The sequence below is a fragment of the Pleurodeles waltl genome, chromosome 11 (genome assembly GCF_031143425.1).
Source record: "Pleurodeles waltl isolate 20211129_DDA chromosome 11, aPleWal1.hap1.20221129, whole genome shotgun sequence".
In the NCBI taxonomy this organism is placed as follows: domain Eukaryota; kingdom Metazoa; phylum Chordata; class Amphibia; order Caudata; family Salamandridae; genus Pleurodeles; species Pleurodeles waltl.
In genome coordinates, this window is record NC_090450.1 from 392917099 (window position 1) to 392943732 (window position 26634).

Sequence of the window (26634 nt, forward strand, 5' to 3'; positions counted from 1 at the left end):
GCTAGAGTACCAGGACACAACAGTGTAGCAACCACATCCATAGGTAATTATCATCAAGGGGCAATGTGGGCAAAGTGGTCATATTGTGCAGTGCAGTAAGCTACGCTCCAGTGCTCCACTGTGCTGTGTGCAGCGCAAAAGGCAGGAATAGGGATCATGTTCCTTTAAATGGCACAGAAATGTCAGACACACTGCCAAGTTACATGTGGCACAGCTCAGTCATTCTCCGTCATGTTTCTCCATTCCATGTGTGAGGTGCAACACCAGTCCAGGCATACCTTATACTGGTATGTGTAGTGAATTGCACAACATGAGTCACCAGAAGAAGAAGAACATGAGCCTTCTGATCTAACTGAGAGTCTGTCTAATTCTCAGTTTGAGGCCCACCTCCACTCGCAGGCTCCCACATGCTCCTCGTCTGTGGTGGCCGAGTAGCCGTCTGTGCCTGTTGTGTGTGTCTCATTGCCATTTTCCTGTCTCTTTCTCTCCTTTTCACTTTTTGAACATTTTTTTACTTTTTCCTTTCTCTTTGGTGCACTCTGCTTGCTGCCGCTGCTGCTCTGCTTCCGACCCTGCAAAGCACTTTCCCACCATCCTGTTTCCCAGCTGACTGGACCTTCCCACCTCCCTCCCCTTCTTAATGGTGGCCCCTGCCCAGCCGCATCAAAGGCAAGCCCGTCTGTGCCTCGACTGCACATAGGGCCAAGACCCCTGGTCCTCTGACCATCCATCATTACAACGCTAAGACCCTCCATGCACTGAACAGCGGACGCTCCACTGCCTGCCATCGCGTATCACCCAAAGATACCTATGGATCTTTCTCTTGCTTCAACTGCCACTGCATCTTCACTCTCCACAGAAGGGCGGACAACAGGACCACTGAACACCCACCCTGACCGTCTCAACTGCATCCTCCTCAACATATGCTCCCTCCATAAACACGCCGTAGAAATCTGGGACCTGCTAGACTACACCTCGCCTTTCTGACCAAAACATGGACAAACCCAGCTGCAGCACCAGACATTACCACTGCCATCCCTAGAAACTACAAACTGCTCTGCAAAGACCGTCCCTCTCGGCCAGGGAGCAGCTTGGCCATTATACACACATCCACCCTCCACCTGACAACCAATGCAGAAGAACACTCCCCCCTCCTGGAGCACCTCCATTTCTAGATCCATGTCACCCCTAATTCTACTTTCTGCAGCACCCTCATCTACAGGCTACCCAGCACCCTCCCAGCCTTCAGAAACTCCATAGTCGACATAGTAGCTCTCCAAGCACTCAATTCCACAAACTACTTTCTCCTTGGTGACCTTAACTATCACATTGAAAACTGCAACAACCACAACACCACTTCCCTGCTTGAGAACCTCACCACAATTGGCCTCAAGCAACTGGTCGCCTCGCCAACACACATCGCTGGACACACACTCAACTCCATTTTCTCTGCCAACAACAACAGAACCTTCGACAACACTTCCGCGCTACACTGGACCGACCACCACTGCATTAACTTCCCCATCACCATTGACCAACTCTGCTCCCCACATAGAAAATTGAACCAGATCACTGAGGAGCATCTCACCAACACCCTCAGCAAGTGACCACCTCCCTCGCCACAAACACAAACATCTCAGCACGGAACTTCCACCAATGGATCTCCTAATACGCCAACACCTAGTGCCACTTCAAATGACCTCAGGTAAACACATCCTCAAGAAAGCCAGCTGGTTCTCCTTGCACTCCAGGACTCCAGGCTCACCTGCAGAGGTCTAAAAAAAGATGGAGAAACAGCAAGTCCCCGGAGGACCTTGCGGCATTAAAACCCACCATCAAATCTCACCACCACCTCCTCCGATTTACTAAGAAAGCTGCCCTTCTTGACTGTATTAGTGCCACCAAAGAGCTCTTCACCATGGTTAAAGAGTTCGCCAAACCCCAATCGGAAGCTGCAAACATCCCTCCATCTCAGTACCTCTCTGACAGACTAGCCACCTTCTTCAGTTGAAAAAATCAAGGACCTCTACGATAGCTTTGGTGACCAAGACCCTCTGAGCCCACCAAAAACCCTCCAGCTTGGATCCTCCAAACCTTTGCAGATCCTGCACTGCTGGACCATCCTCATCACAGATGAGACCCAATCCATCATAAGCAGCATCTACCCTGGAACGCGTACTGATCCCTGTTCCCACCACATGTTTATAAAGTCAACACCTCTATTGCACCCGAGCTCCGCTATATTCTCAGCTGCTCCTTGGAGATGGCTACAGTTGTACCTGGCCCTTTTAACAGTGCCATCCCAAATCTTTTTGCTTCCTTCCTCCTATTTTCCTGACCTGTTTTTGTTGGATTTAGGACTCTGGGCACTTTACCACTGCTGATCAGTGCTAAAGTGCATACGCTCTCTGTGTAAATTGTATTGTTGATTGATTGGTTTTTATGGATTGGCAAATTTTATTTACTAGTAAGTCCCTTGTAAAGTGCACTAGAGGTGACCAGGGCCCGTAAATCAAATGCTACTAGTGGGCCTGCAGCACTGATTGTACCACCCATATAGGTAGTTGTCGGAGGCTGGCCTGGTTTGTAGTGGGTACCAGAGGTACTTACACCTTGTGCCAGGTCCAGTTATCCCTTATTAGTGTAGAAGAGGTGTTTCTAGCAGCTTAGGCTGATAGAAGGTAGCTATGGCAAAGCAGCTTAGGCTGAACTAGGAGAAATGTAAAGCTCCTACTATACCACTGGCGTCATGTGCACAATATCATAAGAAAACACAACACACAGATATACTAAAAATAAAAGTACTTTATTTTTATGACAATATGCCAAAAGTATCTCAGTGAGTACCCTCAGTATGAGGATGAAAAATATACACAAGATATATGTACACAAACCAAAATTATGCAGGTAATAGCAAAAGGAAGTAATGCAAGCAATGTAAAATTACAAAAGATTGCAATAGGAGCACATAGGTATAGGGGCAACACAAACCATATACTCCAAAAGTGGAATGCGAACCACGAATGGACCCCAAACCTATGTGAGCTTGTAGAGGGTCACTGGGACTGTAAGAAAACAGTGAGGGTTAGAAAAATAGCCCACCCCAAGACCCTGAAAGGTAGGTGTAAAGTGCACCTACTACCCCCAGAGAGCACAGAAGTCGTGATAGGGGGATTCTGCGGGAAGAACAAAGACCAGCAATGCAACAACAGTGGATTTCCGGACCTGAGTACCTGTAAGTCAAGGGGACCAAGTCCAATAGTTGCGACAGTGTCGAGAGTGGGTAGGAGCCCAGGAAATGCCAGCTGAGGGTGCAAGGAAGCTGCCACCTGTTGGAAGAAGCTTGGAGTTCTGCAAGAAAGAAGAGGACTAGGAACTTCCCCTTTGGAGGATGGATGTCCCACGTCGTGAAGAAGCTTGCAGAGTGTTCCCACGCAGAAAGACTGCAAACAAGCCTTGCTAGCTGCAAGGGTCACGGTTAGGGTTTTTGGGTGCTGCTGTGGCCCAGGAGGGACCAGGATGTCGCCATTTGGATGAGGAGACAGAGGGAGTGCCCAGCAATGTAGGGAGCCCTCACAGAAGCAGGCAGCACCTGCAGAAGTACCTGAAAAGGCACTTAGAAGAAAAGTGAACCGGAGTCCACCCAAAGTCACAAAAGGGAGTCCCACAACGCCGGAGGACAACTCAGAAGGTTGTGCACTGCAGGTTAGAGTGTCGGGGACCCAGGCTTGGCTGTGCACAAAGGAAATCTTGGAAGAGTGCACAGGAGCCGGAGCAGCTGCAAATCACGCGGTACCCAGCAATGCATTCTAGCGTGGGGAGGCAAGGACTTACCTCCACCAAACTTGGACTGAAGAGTCACTGGACTGTGGGAGTCACTTGGACAGAGTTGCTGAGTTCCAGGGACTACGCTCGTTGTGCTGAGAGGGGACCCAGGGGACCAGTGATGCAGTCTTTTGTTGCCTGTGGTTGCAGGGGGAAGATTCCGTCGACCCACGGGAGATTTCTTCAGAGCTCCTGGTGCAGAAAGGAGGCAGGCTACCCCCAGAGCATGCACCACCTGGAAACAGTCGAGAAAGCCAGCAGGATGAAGCGATACAAGGTTGATAGTAGGCGTCTTGCTACTTTGTTGCAGTTTTGCATGCGTCCTGAGCAGTCAGCTGTCGATCCTTTGGCAGAAGGTAAAGAGGGAGATGCAGAGGAACTCTGATGAGCTCTTGCATTCGTTATCTGGTGAGATCCCCAAAGACCCTAAATAGCCAGAAAAGGAGGTTTGGCTACCTAGGAAGGAGGATTGTCTACCAAGAGAGATAAGAGCCTATCAGAAGGAGCCTCTGACGTCACCTGCTGGCACTGGCCACTCAGAGCAGTCCAGTGTGCCACAAACACCTCTGTTTCCAAGATGGCAGAGGTCTGGGACACACCGGAGGAGCTCTGGGCACCTCCCCTGGGAGGTGCAGGTCAGGGGAGTGGTCCCTCCCCTTGCCTTTGTCCAGTTTCGCGCCAGAGCAGGGCTGGGGGATCCCTGAACCAGTGTAGACTGGCTTATGCAGAGATGGGCACCATCTGTGCCCATCAAAGCATTTCCAGAGGCTGGGGGAGGCTACTCCTCCCCAGCCTTTCACACCTATTTCCAAAGGGAGAGGGTGTAACACCCTCTCTCAGAGGAAATCCTTTGCTCTGCATCCTGGACCGGGGCTGCCCAGACCCCAGGAGGGCAGAATCCTGTCTGAGGGTTTGGCAGCAGCAGCAGCAGCTGCAGTGGAAGCCCCGGAAAAGCAGTTTGGCAGTACCCGGGTTCTGTGCTAGAGACCCGGGGGATCATGGAATTGTCTCCCTAATACCAGAATGTTATTGGGGTGACAATTCCATGATCTTAGACATGTTACATGGCCATGTTTGGAGTTACCATTGTGACGCTATACATAGGTAGTGACCTATGTATAGTGCACGAGTGTGAGGGTGTCCCCGCACTCACAAAGTTCAGGGAATTCGTCCTGAACGATGTGGGGGCACCTTGGCTTGTGCCAGGGTGCCCACACACTAAGTAACTTGGTACCCAACCTTTACCAAGTGAGGGTTAGACATATAGGTGACTTATAAGTTACTTGTGTGCAGTGAAAAATGGCTGTGAAATAACGTGGACGTTATTTCACTCAGGCTGCAGTGGCAGGCCTGTGTAAGAATTCTCTGTGCTCCCTATGGGTGGCAAAAGAAATGCTGCAGCCCATAGGGATCTCCTGGAACCTCAATACCCTGGGTACCTAAGTACAATAGGGAATTATATGTGTGTACCAGTGTGCCAATGAGAATTGGTAAATTTAGTCACTATCCTGCAGTGAAAAATTTAGAAAGCAGAGAGAACATAAACACTGAGTTTCTGGTTAGCAGAGCCTCAGTGATACAGTTAGGAACTACACAGGGAACACATACCGGGCATAAACTATGAGCACTGGGGTCCTGCCTACCAGGATCCCAGTTACACAAGGGCAAAAACAGACATACATACAGTGAAAATGGGGGTAACATGCCAGGTAAGATGGTACTTTCCTACAGACTGTAAGTGAAAGTGAAAGGAACTTTGCATTTCCTGGTTTGCAGAATGGCTGAGCCATAGTATAATTTCTTCTGTAGATATGTCACGTTTTGGACTAATGCATAAAGAGACAGTGTTCCAGGAGGAATTATTTCTACACAGTTTATAGAAACATACAGTGTTAGTCACCATAGCGATCTAACCAGAGCCAGAACTACATCAGAAATGGTACATCATACTACAAACAGGCATTGTACAATGTATAAATGAAGGAATAATTTATATTATTATAAGCATAGAACAAATACATAGGGCCTAATTACGACCTTGGCGGATGGCATATTTCATCATAAATGTGACAGTTATCCAGTCCGACATATTACATGTTCCATTATATCCTATGGAACTTGTAAAACAGTGGGGGGGGGAGATATCTGTCACGCAGAGGAAAACAGACTCAGGAATGGAGAGGAAGCAGTCAGGTAAGTGTGGCTGGGGTAGGGTTGGGGGGTAGTTTAGGGGTGGAGGTCGGGGTAGTTTAGGTTTTAGCGGCTGGGGCGGGGGTTCCCGGTGGTTTTCAGCAGTGGGGGTTAGGGAGGTGTGAGGGGTTGAGGTAATTTTATTTTTTAGGGGCGGGATGGGGGGTCAGGTAGTTTTAGAGGCGGGTTGGTGTGTGGTGTGTTGTAGTTTTTAGCAGCGGGGTGGGGGTAGTTTTAGGTTTTAGGGGTGGGGTGGGGGTCAGGGTAGTTGCAGGGGCAGGGGTTGGAGTAGTTTAGGTTTTAGGGGCAGTGTGGGGGTCAGGGTAGTTTTAGGTTTTAGGGGTGGGGGTGGGGGGTTACTGTAGTTTTAGGGGTGGGGGTGTCGGGGTAGTTTTAGTTTTTAGGAGCAGGGTGGAGGGTCAGGGTAGTTTTAGGTTTATGGGGTGGGGTAGGGTGTCGTGGTAGTTTCAGGGGCGGGTGGGGGTTGAGATAGTTTAGGTTTCAGGAGCAGGGTGGCGGGTTGGGGTAGTTTTAGGGGCAGGGGTTGGTGGTCACAGTAGTTTTAGGGGCGAGAGTGGGGGGTAGGGGTAGTGTTCGGTTTTGGGGGCGGTGTGGGGGTCGGGGTAGTTCTAGGGGTTGATGGGGGTTTGGGGTTGTTTAGTTTTTAGGGTGGGGTGGGGGGTCAGGATAGTTTTAGGTTTTAGGGGCGGGTTGGGGAGTCCAGGTAGTTTTAGGGGCTGGGTGGGGGTTGAGGTAGTTTAGGTTTTAGGAGTAGGGGTGGGGGTTGCATTAGTTTTAGGGGGGGTGGGGGTTGGGGTAGTTTTAGGGGCAGGTGGGGGGTTGGGGTCGTTTAGGTTTTAGGGATGGGGTTGGGGGTCGCTGTAGTTTTAGGGGCGGGGTCGGGGTTTGGGGTAGTTCAAGGGGTGAGAGGGTTGGGGTAGTTTATGTTTTAGAGGCTGAGGTGGGAGGTAGGGTAGTTTTGGGTTTTAGGGGCGGGGTGGGGGTTGCAGTAATTTTAGGGGTGGGAGTGGGGGGGTCGCATTGTGGAACCATGCATGTCTTTAAAAGGCATGCCTTTACAATGAATAATAGTTGTTAAGGCATCCGTGGTAAAGGCATTAGTGGTAACAATGTGGTCATCGTTCAGGCATGTGTGGTTCCAGCATGCGTTGTTCCAATGTATATTCTTCGGAAAGAAGTGCCCGGTCCTCCTAACCATGTAAATCCACATGTATGTCCAGTATCTTCAAGTTTTGCAGCACTGGACTACTCCACCATATGTAGTCGTAATCATGGTTAAAGAAGACCCATTGTCGACGTTTCCGTCTCTAAATGCCAAGTGGTCCATGAGACCATCATCAGGACTTACTGTCAAGTAGGAAATAAAACCTAAAAAGCTAAGCCAAACAATAACAATAAGCCAAAATGAACTCAAGAAAGAACACCATTGTTTCTGACTAAAGCTTCACTTTTTCTACAAAAACGTCATTTTTTTATGCATCGCTAATAATTTAGCCAAGGCATGAGTTACACTCAACACATTACAATAGACAAAGCATAATTTGTGATGCTTTGTAGTTGATGTGTGGAGTCTGTGCGACGCTCTCCCTACTAAAGAGTCACTTTTCCAACTAAGGCATCACTTTTTTTTACAAAAGCATTGTTTTGTTTTATGATGCATCACTGGTGACATAGGCAAGGTGTGGTTTAAATACAATTCATGCCAATGTACAATGCATTGTTTTTGACACTTTAATGTTGATGCATGGCCTTTAAACAATGCTCTTTGTGCAATCCATCACACTAGGGGCCAATGGGTGAGTTTTGCTTGATGCATTTAACCCTTTGTGTGTGGTACAGGGTAATGATTGCTGCAATGCAGTAAAATGTATCATAGGGTTCACTTTTATAGCTCTGATCCCCTCTGCTAATATGCAAGTAGATTGCTATGACAATAGGTCACCTGCTGTAGGAGGCTGGCCTGGCTTTTAGTGAGTACCTAGTAGTACTTACACCTTGTGCCAGGTCCAGTTATCCCTTATTAGTAGATTAGAAGTGTTCTAGCAGCTGAGGCTGATAGAGGTAGCTATAGCAGAGCAGCTTAGCCTGAACTAGGAGACATGCAAAGCTCCTACCATACCAAGGGAGATTCCTTCTTCTTTCTGGTGTAGACTGAAGATGGGCTGTCCTCAGAGGATGCATGACTGGGAAAATGTTGCAGAAGCTGGAAGGAGCCATGGAAACAATGTTGCAGTTGAAGCCTTCCTCTTTGTTGCAGAATGTCGGGCCCTGGAGAGTCCAGATGCAGTTTCTTTGGTCAGAAGTCGAAGGGATGCAGAGGAATACTGCTGGAATCTTGCAAGCCAAATATGAGAAACCACCCAAAGAGAGACCCTAAATAGCCCTGAAATGGGGATTGGTCACTTAGCTGTGTGACCACCTATCAGGAGGGGACTCCTATGTCACTTGCCTGACCTGGCCACTCAAATGCTCCCAGAGTTCCCTGCCAACCTTGGATTCAAGATGTCAAAACCCAGGAACCGTCTGGAGGAGTTCCGGACACCACCCCTGGGGTGGTGATGGACAGTGGAGTGGTCACTCCCCTTTCCTTTGTCCAGTTTCATGCCAGAGCAGGAACTTGGGGTCCCTGAACCGGTGTAGACTGGCTTATGCAAGGAGGGCACCATCTGTGTCCTTCAAAGCATTTTGAGAGGCTCTGGGAAGCTACCTCTCCCAAGCCTGTAACACCTATTTCCAAAGGAAGAAGGTGTAACACCTCTCTCTCAAAGGAAATCCTGTGTTCTGACTTCCTGAGCTTGAGCTGCTCAAGCAAGAAGAGGGCAGAAACCTGTCTGTGAGGTGGCAGCAGCTGGGGCTGCCTGGAAAACCTCAGAAGGCTGTAGGAGCAATATTGGGGGTCCATTAAGGAGCCCCCAGAGTAGATGGAATCATACAACCAGTACCTGGAAAAGTATTGGGGTATGATTCCAACATGTATGATACCAAACATGCCTAGGTTCAGAGTTACCATTATGTAGCTGGACTTAGGTAGTGACCTATGTACAGTACACGTGTAAAATGGCATCCCCGCACTCACAAAGTCCAGTAAAATGGGTCTGGAGTTTGTGGGGGTACCTCTGCTAGTGCAGGGGTGCCCTCACACACAGGTACATGCATCCTGCCCACTGGGCTGAGAGGGCCAACTATAGGAGTGACTTATAGTGACCTGGTTCAGTGACCTATAGTGAAAACGGGTGCATGCACCCGGTTCACGCAGACTGCAATGGCAGGCCTGCAGAACCCTTTGCATGGGCTCCTGCTCCTTATGGGTGGCAGAATAACTATGGCAGCCCATAGGTATCCCTTGGAACCCCAATACCCTGGGTACCTAGTTACCATATACTAGGGGCTTACATGGGGGCACCAGTATGCCAATTGTGGGATGAGACAAGGTCCAGCAATCATATTTAAAGGAGAGAGCATAATCGCTGGGGTCCTGGTTAGCAGGATCCCAGTGAACACAGTCAAATACACTGACAAACAGGCAAAAAGTGGGGGTATTCATGCTAGAAATAGGCTACTTTCCTACAACAAGTATGATTTTACAGACTGTTGGTAGGGAGTATAGCAGCTGGCCACCTGACATATCCAGGCAGCAAAAAGTGACTTTAGTAGGTCGGAAGTCTGTTCAACAATGCCCCTGGAATTGAACAGTGCTTTGTTGAAGTGGCACTAGACCATGGTTTGGGGAAGTGCATATGGGGTCATTACCCAGGCCTGCAGACCATATCCTTTGTCAGCTAAAAAGAAATGGGAGAAAAGCCAGTCAACTAACTATTGACAGTCAAACACAGCGGCTTAGCATGTCTCACAATGTGTGACTTCAAGGTTTGCATTGCAGATGTGCCCAGACGAATGATGCAAGTATGATGATACACACCTTCTACTTATACAGGGGCATTTTTACAAACTTTTGATGCAGGGCAGAGGCGCAAGATTTCTTGCTGCACTGCCCGCTTTAAAAGCAAAGGGCAGGAATGCTCAGTATCTATGAGATACAGTGCATTCCTGTCCTTTATCTCCTGTTCTGGCACACAATGGGCTGCCATCTGCCAATGCAGACACCCTTGCACCATGGTGTCTGTGTTGCAGGGAGGCTGTTTTGTGCAGAAAAGGACACGTTCCTTCAAAGAAAGACTCACAAGAGGCAATTTCCACTTTCTATGTGTGCTGCAGAATAAAGGAAAATGGGGAGAAATAAAGGTATTTCTCCTCGTTGTGCCTAGGTTTTGAACCCATTCCCAGGTTTACAAATCCTTGTAAATATGGGGATGTGCCAACATCTATGGGTATTGGGAGGGAACACCCACTGCAGCAAACATGGAACGCCTCTTTGATGCAGAGTAAGGCAATGCAGTGACTTGCGCTACGTTGGCATTCAGTGGCTTTGTGTGGCCTTGTAGATATGGGTCGGTAGCCTGCGCCACCGGTGCATCCAAAAAACTGACACACTGGCAGCGCAAGTTGCTTGTAAATATGGCCTGCGTTGTCTACAGTACCACACATGGATATATTCATCTCTTACACTCAGTGCTAAGGGGTGTGGATGGCTGCATTGACATCCCTGGAGACCCCTTGGCAAGCAGCTAATTCATCCAATATCATGGAGAGGAGGGCAGGAACAGAAAGTTAATGTGTGATATGGGGTAGCGCTGTCACAGCCGGGAGGCCGGGAGGAGAGTCACGCAATAGGGCAGGAGCCCTTTAAATTATCTTCGCGCTCCCGCCGTCGCGGGTAGCGCTGTCACAGCCGGGAGGCCGGGAGGAGAGTCACGCAATAGGGCAGGAGCCCTTTAAATTATCTTCGCGCTCCCGCCGTCGCGGGTAGCGCTGTCACAGCCGGGAGGCCGGGAGGAGAGTCACGCAATAGGGCAGGAGCCCTTTAAATTATCTTCGCGCTCCCGCAGCGCGGGACGCGCGCGGGACGCGCCCGGGCCAAGGGCGGGCCCATCCTTAGCCCGTCAGAGACCGGAGGAGGCTGGGCCCCATCTCTTTCACCTGTAGTAAGAGAATTACTTGTTATCTAAGAGTTGTTTAAGAGAGTACAGATTATAGCACCATCCTACTATTCTTAAATTGAGAAGCCTATTCTTCACTCAGCCCTTCCCCCATTAATTCCTCCTCTAAGCTACCCCATTGCGGGCATCTTCCCAATATGGGGAAAAGGAAGGCTATAGATTTACCAGCACAATCCAAGGGTACTAAAATCACAAAAAAACGCCCAAGTAGACCTTTGAATCCAGCTATACCCAATGGGTTAAACCCATTGGATGAAATAGATCTCCTAGTTAAAGAAGTTGAGTCTATGTTAGGTACACAAACAACTCTAGGGGCAACTAATTTAAAGAGAGGCCCCCCTAACGATAGGAAAATCCCAGAGTTATTTAAAAAGAAGGGGTCAAGGGATCCTACAGATACTATAATAGGGGTAGATGGAGACGGGGGCCCGCATAATTGCAAGGGCCCCCTACCGTTACCCACTTATAACATAGCGAGTTCTCCAGTATCCCAGCTGGGTCTCCCACACGTACCACATACACCAACCCTTCTACCATTGACTCCGGTGATCCAGGTGGTCCCTAGCCTATTCTGTACTAATCGTTTTGAACCTCTATTGGTAATAGAGGACTCGCCCGTGCCCACGAGTGTGCCCAAGTGCAAGTCAGTAGTTGGAAAACCCAACCCTAGTGTTATTTCACCGATCCCCCAGCTCGAGCCAGAAGGCAAAGAACCAGCAGCTAGTAGAGACAACCTGGCTACAGTTCTTCAGAGAGTTGATGAAGTTAAGGGACTGGTTTTAGTATTAATAGATCTTATGAAGAGCAATCGTGCTTGTGCTGGACTTTGTAAAGTCTGTGGGGAGGTCAGGGGGGAAGAAGCCTTCCCATTATCTGCCCCACCAATGGGGACGGAGCTAAGGGACAATTGTTGTCTCCCCACTAGAAGGGGGACAGCTCTTCTAGGGAGGGAAGACTACCGTTGTGATCCCAATATCGACAACATGAGACCCAGGAGGTCTACAAATGTACCTAGGCACAGAGACCGTCAAGGTAGTTGGTCAAGTAATCTTACTAGTGACAGGGCCAGAGGTAGGACTAGCAAATCCGACCAACCGGAAACTGTCCAAGATTCCAGCCTTACACAACCCCCCAACAAGTCACATAAGACTCCCTCTAACAACATCACTCTCTCCCGATACAATACTGAGAGTATAGTTAATAAAGAACAGGACCTGTTTATAAGTCAGGGAACAAATAAAATCTATTTGACTAATGTTCCAAAACTATCGCCAGGGTTAGCTGAGAATCAAGCTTCCTTGATCAACAAAGTCATACATTGGATACGTTCCCGACGAAGTTGTCTCTCTGTTATTCGTTCTGACATAATATCGGCCAAGAGAAGCAGCATCACAGGGACCAATCTTGACATAATAACTATCTATTTTGAAGACAAGTATATGGTGACACAATTAATGGATTTTGATCGTCGTACCCACTTGGAATATGCAACAACCAGGGAGGGAATTAGACTCATGTTACACCCACAAAATACTGGACAAGCCATGGGACTGGCAGGATCTGATGGTTTAACTAATTCCCGCGGAGGTGCTGCACGAAAGGAAGTTAATCCCAGGCTGTTGCCCAATCCTGTATGACTGACTACTGAACTAGTAACTAATGTGACGGCCTGCTCCAAGGCCTTACATTTTACGGGGGATGACAAAACATTATCACCAAACACTTGTAGTACTGACTCGAGTGTGGTAGACGCTGGATGCACACCCGTGGTGACAAACCAAGATAAATGTACATTAGAACTTATGTCATGGAATGTTGCCGGCCTGGCAAAGAAACTAGATGATGGTGAATGGGCCTCTTTTATTAAAAAAACAGACATATGTTTGTTTCAGGAAACTTGGGCGGAGGATGCCACCAATATAGATGGATTTCTCTCATTTAGTGCACCTGCTATACCTCCAGAGAAGGGGAGGGGCCGGGCAAAAGGTGGGCTCTTATTACTTGTTAACAAGAATTTGCAGTGTGACTACAAGCTTTTGGGAATTGATTCTGTAGATCTAAAAGCCATGTGTATTACGTTTAACAGAAGATTATCAATTGTTATTGTTAATGCTTATATACGATCGGTCCCAAATGGCTCCGAGTCCCATACCCTGGCTATTCTGTCTGAATTTGTAGGCAGCCTCCACCCCTCAACTATTCTAATCATAGCTGGAGATTTTAACTGTACCTTCGAGCCTTCTATTCTCACAAGTGGTTTAACTGATGAAGAAGATGAGCAGTGGGGGATCCCACAACTATCTATTACCCAGCCTTGCAAAAAATCTCGGGTGGCCATGCAATTAGCCACATTATGTTTAAATCATGGCCTTAGGGCCTGTAACGGTAGAACTCCATCTGATATGAACAGCGCACCTACTTTTAAAAGGGGCATGTCGACAAGCACTATTGATTACTTCTTGGTCGATGTTAGGTTGTGGCCCCAATTGGTAGATATGAAAATAGAAGTAAGATGTGACAGTGACCATTTCCCCTTGCTCCTTACTCTTTCTGGAGAAACGTTCAGGAGAACACTTAATAACCATGTCACAATCATTCCGCCATCTTGTTGGAATAACAAATTCACCAAGATTACATGGCCAAAAGTGGTGTCCAACCCTCATCATATCAGAGCAATATATCAGATTTTTTTAAATAATTTGGCAGAGTATGAAGACCAGGCAGTGGGGAATATTCCGATTCTCAAAATACATGATAACATGTATACCCAACTACGGTCTTTTTTTTATAAAACAAGGCGGTCAAAGCCACATGAAGGGAAAGGGGCACGCAAGGGATGGTTTGATGAGAGGTGCTCAAAGGCTAAGTCTGGGTTAAGAGTTGCAGTAATGTCTGGTTCCCAGGGGGAAATTAAACAAGCCAGGTCCCTATACAAAGCAACTTTGTCTAATGCTAAAAAGCAGTGGGAGGATTCCCTGTGGCAGGAATTATTAGATGCTTCCAGAGAGAAGAACAATAAGCGTTTCTGGGAGCTTCTGTCTAAAAGAGAAAATGGAGGTAGGAGTTGTCCCAGCAACCATATCCAACCAGAAAGCTGGGTAGAGCATTTTACTACTCTCTATGCCCTACCAGAGGGCCCAATGGACACCAATGTGGTCCACTCTCCAACAGAATTGTTGGAACCAAATTCCCGTATGGCCCCCCAAGTGGAGTCTCAGTGTGTCCCTGAGCGTTGCCTCATTTTTAAAATAGAAGAGACCCTTGAGGCTATAAATAGCCTAAAACCTGGCAAAGCACCTGGACCAGATAAGCTTCCTGGAGATCTTTATAGATCAGAACCACATATCTGGTCCTGGTATATAAATGCCATTTCAAATAGTATAGCGGCAGGGGGGCAATTTCCAGGTACATGGAAGGGGGCAGAGATCATACCCATTTATAAAAAAGGGAATGCTAATCTCCCAGCCAACTACAGGCCAATTAGCCTTATAGACAACCTACAAAAGATTTTTGCAAAACAAATTTTACAGAGGTAAATCAATTGGGTTGAGGAGTACCAAATCCTTTCCCATCTACAGGCAGGGTTTCGTGCAAAAACAAGCACGATAGACCAGGTTTTTCGATTGGCCATATTGCACTGGAAATATGTACTTGTGGCCAAACAATGCCTGTATGTGGTATTTATAGACCTGCGATCGGCTTTTGATTTGGTCCCAAGAGCCAAACTGTGGGAAGTGCTGGGTAGATTGGGAATCCCAGAGGATCTATTACTCCTGTTAAAACGACTGCATGAGAACACTTATGCCCAAGTGAGGTGGGGTGAACAAGGCGAACTGACAGAACGGATTCCAATCAGTAGAGGAGTTCGCCAAGGTTGCGTGTTAGCCCCCCTACTGTTTACTATATTTATCAACGAAGTAGTAAAGGCTGTGTCCACAGGCCAGAATGATGCCCCTTCCCTGAATACACAAAAAATCCCTATCTTGCTCTTTGCCGATGATTCACTCCTCATTTCTAAGACACCAATGGGGTTGCAGACCCTTGTTGACCGGTTTAACCAATTCTGTAGCGATTATGGGCTGGAGGTTAACATTAACAAAACAAAATTGATGGTCTTATCCAAGGGACCTAGGAAAAGATGTTCCATCCACATTGAGGGAGTACCGCTGAAGGAAGTAAGCTCTATAGATTACTTGGGAGTTAGGTTAACCAGTAAACTACTATGGGAAGAGCAGATTACGAAAAGTGCAGGGCTCCTTCAACATAGAGCCTCATCCATATTGCGTTTTTATCAAAGCTCCTTTACAAAGGTTGTTTCCCCAGCAATAAAAATTTACACGGCTAAGGCTCAAAGTGCAGCCCTGTACGGAGCGGAGGTATGGGGTTACGCTAACTGCAATAAGATCAGTGTGGGGGAAAACAACTTTGCAAGGGCTTTAATTGCATGTCCACGCACTACACCCTTGCTTCCATTATTTCTAGATCTGGGGTTAAGCCGAGTAGCAGATCTAGCTACTCTAAGACCTCTCCTTTATTGGATTAGATTATGGACAACCCCCGAACTAGATATATATAAGACCGCATTACTCGATTTACTGAAATGCCAAAATGCTAATACTCTTCCCTGGATTCGCCATGTGGCCCATTGGCTTCGGCTTTTGGGCTTAGGCGACTATTGGGAAAATCCCCACAAATTAGAGAGACGGCACAAAAATGTTTTAAAGTTAACCTATTGGTCTTACGTTAAGGACAACTACATAATCCATAAATCCCATGGTCGCTTAACTAATTCCTTTACTGATATTAAATGGTCCCCAAAGTTTGAATCCTATTTGGATGTGATACCGGACTTGCAAGGCAAGAGCTTATACGCAAGGTTTCGTTTTGGCTCACTGCCCCTGATGTCATTGATTCATAGGTGGGGGTCGATTAATCTTCCCGATACATGCCCTGCCTGTGGCAGTATTTTTGAAACCATTGAGCATTTTATGTTCTTCTGCCCAGCCTATGCGATTCCGCGAACAAAATGGATCCGCAAGATTTGCAGGGACATGGGATTCAAGAATTGCTCCTTGGCTCTACAGGTTCTAAAAAGCCATAATTCAGCTGACGTAATTCTTTCAATAAGTAAGTATTTAGCAACAGCTTGGCGCATACGTTGCCATCTTCAAAAAGTTATTTAAGGTCTTACCTCTATATAGGTAAGATTTAGAGCCATATGTGCAAATCAAGTTATTGTTTTAATGTTTTACACCTATTTACAGACATGTATTTATTTATTTACTTAAGAATTATTATATTCTGTTTTATGTGCTTCTATGGTCATTGATGAACTAAGTTGATGATGAAGATGATCTGGATGAAGTAGGTTGGATAGGGCTTGGAATAGATTTTTCAGACATTATGTAGGTAATCATTATGTGTTTCTGCCATTTTAACACTAGTTTTAGCCATAAAGAGCTATTTTTTATGCATCTGTCTGGTACTCGTGCCATTTTAACATGAATCCGATAACCATTTTAAGTTAATATATAAGCTTTTTATCACACTGTGCTTGTGTCTTAACGACTTGACAGTGCTTAAATTTGCCAAATTATTGTGCCGGTAGTAGGCTCTCTTTGTTTAAGTATGCCATCTAAATTATTAAGGAATTATATTATTATGTAACATCAAATCAGCACTTTAAATTTTTACATCTTGGGTCGGATAGTTTGTATTTATCTTGATGATGATACCATCTGGGAAATATGTATTTTGAAATCACCCCATATTGTTTTAAGAGTTTTAAATATTTGTACTATTTTAACGTTATGAAGCAATTGTCTCAGAAACCCTGGTATCTAAATGTTAAGTTATGTATCGGGATCAATGGTGGATTATAGTAGGCCATTGCCTATAGAAGCTTTTCCTATTCTAAACCTTACTATTTTCAGCCAGTGTAAAAGTATAATGAAGAAAACGTACCTTTTTTGTACAATTTAATATGTAACTTTTATGACCTATGGTCGAATAAAGTATATGATGATGATGTGTGATATGGAAATCACCTTGAAAACAAATTGTCTCTGCACTTGCCACTGCAACTTTCATTCTCATTTACTTTAGAATTGGTAGTCATACGTTTGAGATATCAAATATTTTCATGGTTATGTGGTCACTTTGAATTAAATAGTTAGACACGTGCAGCTAGTTTCCTTCCTTCTAGTCATTTATTATGTGTGAGTGGAAGCAGCCAGCCTACCGCCGCTTTTCATCCTAGACACCTCACCATCCCTTCCACAGACACACACGCACAGGAAGGCCGTATCTCTCAGTGATTCCAGCAGTGCCTGTTCCAGCCTGTCCACTACCTCCTTAAAAACAGATTCTGACAAGCACATCTTTTACGCTGAGTCTGTAAATTATTCAGCTCTCAGATATAAAAGTGAAGCAATTCACGCACATTAATTATGGAGGAACTTGGATCGATGATGCAGCAGGTTATCGTTTCCTGGCGTTCTAGGATTGATTCCAGAAATTGACTTGCGCGCCCGAGAAAAGCATATTCTTCAAAACCGGCCATGCCACTGAAGTGTTTCACACACCTCTACAGATGGCTAGGAGGAAGAGACATCAGCATAGCGTTTTTGGAATCTACATAAGCTTGATATACACGAGTAATACCAGCATGTCATATCATATATTGAAATGTCGTGCAATATGTTTAGTTGGTGAAAAGTAATACTAGCATGGTACATCACACATGAACAGTTATAACAACTATGTATTGTATTGTAGTATTTATATAGAGCTTACCACCCCCACGTAGGGCGCTGAACTTATTATCATATAATAATAATGCTTCCTTGACAACACAATCCCGGTGGTGCTGAAGCTATCTTCAAAGTAGGGGTGCAGGAGAGAAGTAAAATGTTTTATACATTGGTGTATAAGTTTATGCGGATCATTTTGAACACATTAACGATGTAAATGGTTTCGTGGTGCTGATAAATCATCAGAAAAAAAGACTGGAACCTCAGCTGGATTCTTATTTGGGATAAATTACATGGGTCTATCTGAAACCTTGAACTGGACTATCAGTAATTATTTCAAATAATTTCAAGCGTCCGAATGTCTCTTTAAAAATACACCAAACTTAGTTTCCAGTATTTTTTAATACTTTTGTAATAATACATTCACCAATTACTTTTTCCACAAACTTCCTTCCTTCCTTTAAATTAAAATATTAAGGGGCATTTTTAAGAAAAGTGGCAGCGCCACTTTCCTTGTGCCCCTTAGCGCCCCCCTAACACCACCATGTGTGCATCGTATATTAATATACGACGCACCACGGTGGTTGTTAGGGATCTAGTGTCAGAATTTTGGGTGCTAGTTTGGGGTTTTGCAGGATTAGCATACATTTTTTTTACACTAATCCTGCAAAGCACCTAGAGACCCATTGAAATCAATGGGAGCCTCATTTTAACACCTGCTCTGTGCAGGTGTTAAAAATGCTGCAAAAAATGATGCAAAGAAATCTTTTAGATTTCTTTGCGCTTTTTTTTCTATGCCTGGAGCAGGCATAATGTGCAAGGGGTTACAAAGTGGTGCTATGCATGCATTGCGCCACTTTGTAAATATGGCGTGTGGAAAAAGCCACTTACGTGCTTCCTTAGCGTAAACAAAATGACGCTATGACGGCGCTAGGTTGGTGCTAGGTACCCTTAAATATGCCCCTATGTACAATGTATTCTCCGTTTCTTATTGTGTAAAAAATATTTAGTTTGCAGGAAATATTCTTCACACTCTTCAGTATTACAATAGCAGCAAAAAGAGTTCATTAGAGTTTGCATATCTTCTTTTTTGCTCCTACGTGACGTTTCTGAAAGAAGGGCCAAAAGTTTGATCTGATGAAATTATTCAAAATATCTCCAATTTTAGGTGTACACCAAATAGATTATTGCTTTAAATCTAAAATATATTGTATAAAGGAATCAAAAGTTAGGGCCCAGACCATGGACAAAGCTTTTTACCATACTCAAACTAGAACAGAACTCTGCTTATGATGGCACCCAGATTAATGATCCCAGATCTGTATCTGCTCTCTATCAAACAGGCTTATTATGGCCTCTGCAAGTTATATTGGAGAAAATATTCTGAGAATTTTTTGCTTTATAAAATCCTGATTCTATTATGAGCTGAGTGCTTTACAGAGGAAAATGATGTATCATTGACATGTCAAACCACAGTTGCTGTTCTGAAAATGCAAGATTCAGTTGAGAAAGTTTGGAGTGATTCCTAGGTACATGTAAAATGTATGTTATGCTTGGAAGTTTTGCGAAATTAATCAGTTTTGTGTGTGAAAGTTCTACAAATTCTCAAACTTTTTTTGTATGAAAAATGTTGCAAAGCTCTGGGCTGCCGGGGCACTGGTTAGAGCAGCAAATGTTTGTGAAAGACATTTTCTCCTAGAGCAGGGCTCTTTGAAGGTATTTAGGGCGACATTTGAACGTTTAGTTGTCATGCAATGTATTGCAAAAAAAAATGTGTGAGATTTTACTTAATAACGTTTCTGTGACATTTTGGGGAAAAGTATACATAATTGTGCTCACCCTGGGTGCCTCCTCTGCTTTTGTCTGGAACCGACCGCTGTTTTCCGTTCAGGGTATATCCTTGACATCAGCTCAAGTTTGTACAGTTGTGTTCGGTGAGGGCGAAGGGCTTAAGTAAATCATTTTACCTTTCGACCCACCAGATTTACAGAGGAGGGGGCTGAGTATGCCATTTATTTCAAGACAAAGTTGACTATTCTTAGTGTTTGTTGTTACTCCTCAAATAGTACTCATTTGTCAAGACTTGAAACGGTTTTGGTGACCCACAGAATGTATTAACGAACTGATAGAGGAGTGCCTTGTGACCACTATGTCAACGCAGCACACTGCAGGCAGATTCCGAAGAAACATGCTTTAAGGATCTGAAGAATATCAATGTTCCGTTTGTGAAAAAGTAGCCTCTTTCTAGCATGGTTACCCTCATTTTTGGTCTGTTTGTCTGTGTGTTTGGACTGTGTCACTGGGATCCTGCTAGTCAAGACCTAAGTACTTATGGTTTGTGGCCTACTAGTTACTATGTTTCACAGTTTTTGTCAGTATGCTTGACTGTGTCACTGGGATCCTGCAAATCGGGACCCCAGTGCTCATGCTCTCTCTGTTCCCAGATGTGTTCTTACGTACTGGTAACCCAGTATCTCATCCCAAATTGGCATACTGGTGCTCCCTTATGAATCCCTAGTATATGGTATCTAGGTAGCCAGGGCATTGGGGTTCCAGAGGATCCCTATGGACTGCAGCATTACTTTTGCCACCCATAGGGAGCCCAAGCAAAGGCTTCTACAGGACTGCCATTGCAGCCTGTGTGAAATGGGCATGCACCCTTTCACAGCCATTTTCACTGCACCAGGTCACGTATTTGTCACCTACATATCAGGCCATCAGACCCTGAAGGCTGGGTGCAAAGTACCTGTGTGTGAGGGCACCCCTGCACTAGCAGAGGTGCCCCCAAGTCAAACAGGCCCATTTTCCCAGCCTTCGTGAGTATGGGGAGGCAATTTTAAGTGTGCCCTGGACGTAGGTTAACACCTATGTCCAACTTCACAATGGTAACCCCTAATATGGCCATATAAGGTGTCTAACAACTGGGAATTGTATACCCCAATACTGATTTTCAGTATTGGCTGCAAACCCCATGCACTCTGGGGGCTCCACAGTGGACCCCCAGTACTGCCATACCAACCTTCTGAGGTTCCCCAGGCAGCCCCAGCTGCTGCCACCTCACATACAGGTTTCTGCCCTCCTGTTGCTTGAGTAGCTCAATCCCAGGAAAGCAGAACAAAGGATTTCCTTTGGGAGAGGGGTGTTACACCCTCTCCCTTTGGAAATTGATGTTACAGGCATGAGAGAGGTAGCCTCAAAGAACCTCTGGAAATGCTTTGAAGGGCACAGATGGTGCCCTCCTTGCATAATCCTGTCTACACCGATTCAGGGACCCCCAGTCCCTGCTCTGGTGCGAGCATGGACAAAGGAAAGGGGAGTGACCACTCCCCTGTCCATCACCACCACAGGGGTGGTGCCCAGAGCTCCACCAGAGTGTCTCTGGGTTTTGCCATCTTGGATCCCAAGGTGATGGGGCACTCTGGGAGCATCTGAGCGGCCAGTGCCAGCAGTTGACGTCAGAGACCCCTCCTGATAGGTGCTTACCTGGTTAGGTGACCAATCCCCCTTTCAGGGCTTTTTAGGATTTCTCCTATGGGTTTTTCTTCAGATTCCGATTGCAAGACTCCAGCAGGAATCCTCTGCATCCTTAACTTCATCTTCTACCGACGGAACCACAGCTGAACCCTCCAGGAACTCTACAAAACTGCAACAAAGAAGCAAAGACGACTTCTGCAACATTGTATCTTCAGCTCCTGCCAGCAACTGCAACAGTTTCCAGATCGTGCATCCTCCGAGGACTGCCTGTCTTCAGCTTGCACCAGAAGAACTGAAGGAATCTCTTGTGGGGTGACGGAGTCAATTCCCTGCTTCAGCAGGCACCTCTCAGCAGTGACAGTTGGCTTGGGTCCCCTCTCCAGATGACAGGCATGGGTCCAGCAACAAGGGTGGTGGACTTAAGTGACTCCGACAGTCCCAACATCCAACTGTCCATCTTTGGTGGAGGTAAGAGCTTGCCTCCCTACTCAAGGCAGTACCCCCATGCACTGCGTGACTTGCAGTTGCCAAGGCTTGTGTGTGACCTTTGTAGGAAAGTACCATCTTGCCTGGCATGTTATCCCCATATTTCACTGTATATATGTTGTATGTGTCACTGGGACCCTGCCAACCAGGGCCCCAGTGCTCATAAGTGTGCCCTGTATGTGTTACCTGTGTTATGACTAACTGTCTCACTGAGGCTCTGCTATCCAGAACCTCAGTGGTTATGCTCTCTCATTTCTTTCCAAATTGTCACTAACAGGCTAGTGACCAATTTCACCAATTTACATTGGCATACTGGAACACCCTTATAATTCCCTAGTATATGGTACTGAGGTACCCAGGGTATTAGGGTTCCAGGAGATCCCTATGGGCTGCAGCATTCCTTTTGCCACCTATAGGGAGCTCTGACAATTCTTACACAGGCCTGCCCTTGCAGCCTGAGTGAAATAACGTCCACGTTATTTCACAGCCATTTACCACTGCACTTAAGTAACTTATAAGTCACCTATATGTCTAACCTTTACCTGGTAAAGGTTGGGTGCTAAGTTACTTAGTGTGTGGGCACCCTGGCACTAGCCAAGGTGCCCCCACATTGTTCAGGGCAAATTCCCCAGACTTTTTGAGTGCAGGGACACCATTACACGCGTGCACTATACATATGTCACAACATATGTATAGCGTCACAATGGTAACTCCGAACATGGCCATGTAACATGTCTAAGATCATGGAATTGTCACCCCAATGCCATTCTGGCATTGGGGAGACAATTCCATGATCCCCCGAGTCTCTAGCTCAGACCCGGGTACTGCCAAACTACCTTTCCCGGGGTTTCACTGCAGCTGCTGCCAACCCCTCAGACAGGTTTCTGCCCTCCTGGGGTCCAGCCAGGCCTGGCCCAGGAAGGCAGAACAAAGGCCTTCCTCAGAGAGAGGGTGTTACACCCTCTCCCTTTGGAAAAAGGTGTTAGGTCTTGGGAGGAGTAGCCTCCCCCAGCCTCTGGAAATGCTTTGATGGGCACAGATGGTGCCCATTTCTGCATAAGCCAGTCTACACCGGTTCAGGGACCCCTCAGCCCTGCTCTGGCGCAAAACTGGACAAAGGAAAGGGGAGTGACCACTCCCCTGACCTGCACCTCCCCTGGGAGGTGCCCAGAGCTCCTCAAGTGTGTTCCAGACCTCTGCCATCTTGGAAACAGAGGTGTTGCCAGCACACACGACTGCTCTGAGTGGCCAGTGCCAGCAGGTGACGTCAGAGACTCCTTCTGATAGGCTCCTTCAGGTGTTGCTAGCCTATCCTCTCTCCTAAGTAGCCAAACCCTCTTTTCTGGCTATTTAGGGTTTCTGCTTTTGGGAATTCCTTAGATAACGAATGCAAGAGCTCATCAGAGTTCCTCTGCATCTCTCTCTTCACCTTCTGCCAAGGAATCGACCGCTGACTGCTCTGGAAGCCTGCAAAACTGCAACAAAGTAGCAAAGACCACTACTGCGACCTTGTAACGCTGATCCGGCCGCCTTCTCGACTGTTTTCCTGGTGGTGCATGCTGTGGGAGTAGTCTGCTTCCTCTCTGCACTAGAAGCTCCGAAGAAATCTCCCGTGGGTCGACGGAATCTTCCCCCTGCAACCGCAGGCACCAAAGAACTGCATCACCGGTCCTCTGGGTCTCCTCTCAGCACAACGAGCGAGGTCCCTTGAACTCAGCAACACTGTCCAAGTGACTCCCACAGTCCAGTGACTCTTCAGTCCAAGTTTGGTGGAGGTAAGTCCTTGCCTTCCCACGCTAGACTGCATTGCTGGGAACCGCATGTTTTGCAGCTGCTCCGGCTCCTGTGCACTCTTCCAGGATTTCCTTTGTGCACAGCCAAGCCTGGGTCCCCGGCACTCTAACCTGTAGTGCACGACCTCCTGAGTTGTCCTCCGGCGTCATGGGACCTCCCTTTGTGACTTCGGGTGAGCTCCAGTTCACCCTACTTTGTAGTGCCTGTTCCGGCACTTCTGCGGGTGCTGCTTGCTTCTGAGTGGGCTCTTTGTCTTGCTGGACGCCCCCTCTGTCTCCTCACGCAATTGGTGACATTCTGGTCCCTCCTGGGCCACAGCAGCATCCAAAAACCCTAACCGCGACCCTTGCAGCTAGCAAGGCTTGTTTGCAGTCTTTCTGCACGGAAACACCTCTGCACGACTCTTCACGACGTGGGGCATCCATCCTCCAAAGGGGAAATTTCTAGCCGTTGTCGTTCTTGCAGAATCCACAGCTTCTACCATCCGGTGGCAGCTTCTTTGCACCCACAGCTGGCATTTCCTGGGCATCTGCCCACTCCCGACTTGATCGTGACTCTTGGACTTGGTCCCCTTGTTCCACAGGTACTCTTGTCAGGAAATCCATTGTTGTTGCATTGCTGGTGTTGGTCTTCCTTGCAGAATTCCCCTATCACGACTTCTGTGCTCTTTGGGGAACTTAGGTGCACTTTGCACCCACTTTTCAGGGTCTTGGGGTGGGCTATTTTTCTAACCCTCACTGTTTTCTTACAGTACCAGCAACCCTCTACAAGGTCACGTAGGTTTGGGGTCCACTCGTGGTTCGCATTCCACTTCTAGAGTATATGGTTTGTGTTGCCCCTATCCCTATGTGCCCCCATTGCATTCTATTGTGACTATACATTGTTTGCACTGTTTTCTATTGCTATTACTGCATATTTTGGTATTGTGTACATATATCTTGTGTATATTTGCTATCCTCATACTGAGGGTACTCACTGAGATACTTTGGCATATTGTCATAAAAATAAAGTACCTTTATTTTTAGTATATCTGTGTCTTGTGTTTTTTTATGATATTGTGCATATGACACTAGTGGTACTGTAGGAGCTTCACTCGTCTCCTAGTTCAGTCTAAGCTGCTCTGCTAAGCTACCTTTTCTATCAGCCTAAGCTGCTAGACACCCCTCTACACTAATAAGGGATACCTGGACCTGTTGCAAGGTGTAAGTACCTCTTGGTACCCACTACAAGCCAGGCCAGCCTCCTACAACCTTCCAAGAAGTTCTTCATGCACAGCACAGCTTAGGCCCCCAGTACTCCATCCTGCGATGCACAGCTTCCTCAGTGGTTCTCCGGCGGCATGGGATCCCTTTGTGTAGTCTGCAAGGGCCTCCATTTGCATCTTCTTTGTCCCTGTGCTGTGGGACTCCTGTGTGTGGTGCCTGGTCTTCGGAGGGTTCTCTGAGTTGCTGAGAGCCCCCTCTGTCTCCCCCTCCTGTATAGAGGCCACCAGGTCCCTCCTGGTCACGGGCAGCGTCATTTTCCACTAACTGCCAGCTTTGCGTGTGCCAAGGTTTGTTGGTGGAATCCAGCAACACAAACTAGACTGCATTCATTCATCTGGCGTGAGACATCTTCTGCACCAACCAGGAATCCACATCTATTTTCTTCGTTGTTATCCTAACTTTGTCTTCTCACCAGTGGTTCTTCTTTTGCACCTTCATCCCAGTTAGCAGGGGCTCCTGTTCTCCCTGGACTCTTCAGTGCTTCTTGGACTTGGTCCCCTTCATCCACAAGTCTTCAGGTCCAGGATTCTATTGTTGGTGTCTTGTAGTCTCTTACGGTTCTTGCATAATCTTCTGTCACGACTTCTTGTGTGTTTCAGGAAACTTACTGTGATTTACTCCTGTTTTCCTGGGCTCTGGGGTGGGGTCTATTACTTACTTTTTGTGTTTCCTTACACTCCCAGCCCCCCTCTACACACTACACTTGCCTAGGTGGGAGACCAACTTTCGCATTCCATTATTTTTGTGTATGGTTTGTGTTCCCCCTAGGCCCATTGCAACCTATTGGGATTTTCACTATTTGCACTGTTTTCTGACTGTGTACCTACCTGTTTTTGGTTATTAGTTTATATATTGTGTATAATACGTACCCCCAGAGGGAGAATAGTCTCTAAGGTTTTTTTGGCATTGTGTCACTAAAATAAAGCACCTTTATTTTTGTAACTCTGAGTATTATCTTTCAGGTGTGTGAGTACTGTGACTACAGTGGTCTTGCAAGAGCTTTGCATGCCTCCTAGTTCAGGCTTGGCTGCTCTGCCTACAGCTACCTCTAGACAGCCTGGCTTCTAGACACTGCCTACATTTCACTAATAAGGGATAACTGGACCTCACATAAGGTGTAAGTACCTTTGGTACCCACTACAATGCAGGCTGGCCTCCTACATCATTGCAGTGGAGATAGACCATGCATTGACAAATCACCCATCCGTTTACCCAAATGTTGGTGCTTATTTCCCCGACAGTCGACCTGCATGACCAATTCTGAGTATGTGTAATACCTACACAGACAAGCACACTCCGACACAATGAGAGGATCCTTTAGAAGCCATTTTATTTTCCAGAAAGCCCTGAGCAATCAATACAATTTTATGAACTGAAATGCTCTTTGAGTTTTACTACAACTGTGAAAAATGCTGGCTTCCTTAACAGCTACTATGGCATTGTAGCCCTCTGCCTCAGGCTATACCTGTCGCTAAAGTGCATTACCTGATTAATACGACCAAGCGTCAGACAAAGGCCTCTGATGATGAAGGGAGCCCTTTAAGGACCAACGTATCCCAAGAGAGAAGAGCTTTAATCTTATTAAAATAGTACACGAACCGACAGCAGAATGTTTTAAATTAAATAGTGAGGATCTGAAAGATACACATGAGATGTTGTAGCAGAAGCCCTACATCAGCCCTTCATGGCTCTCTGCATTTCCATTCTTTTAAATGCATTTTAAAAATGTTTCAATTTTGCCAAACTTTTACATCAACTTTCCTCTCCAGA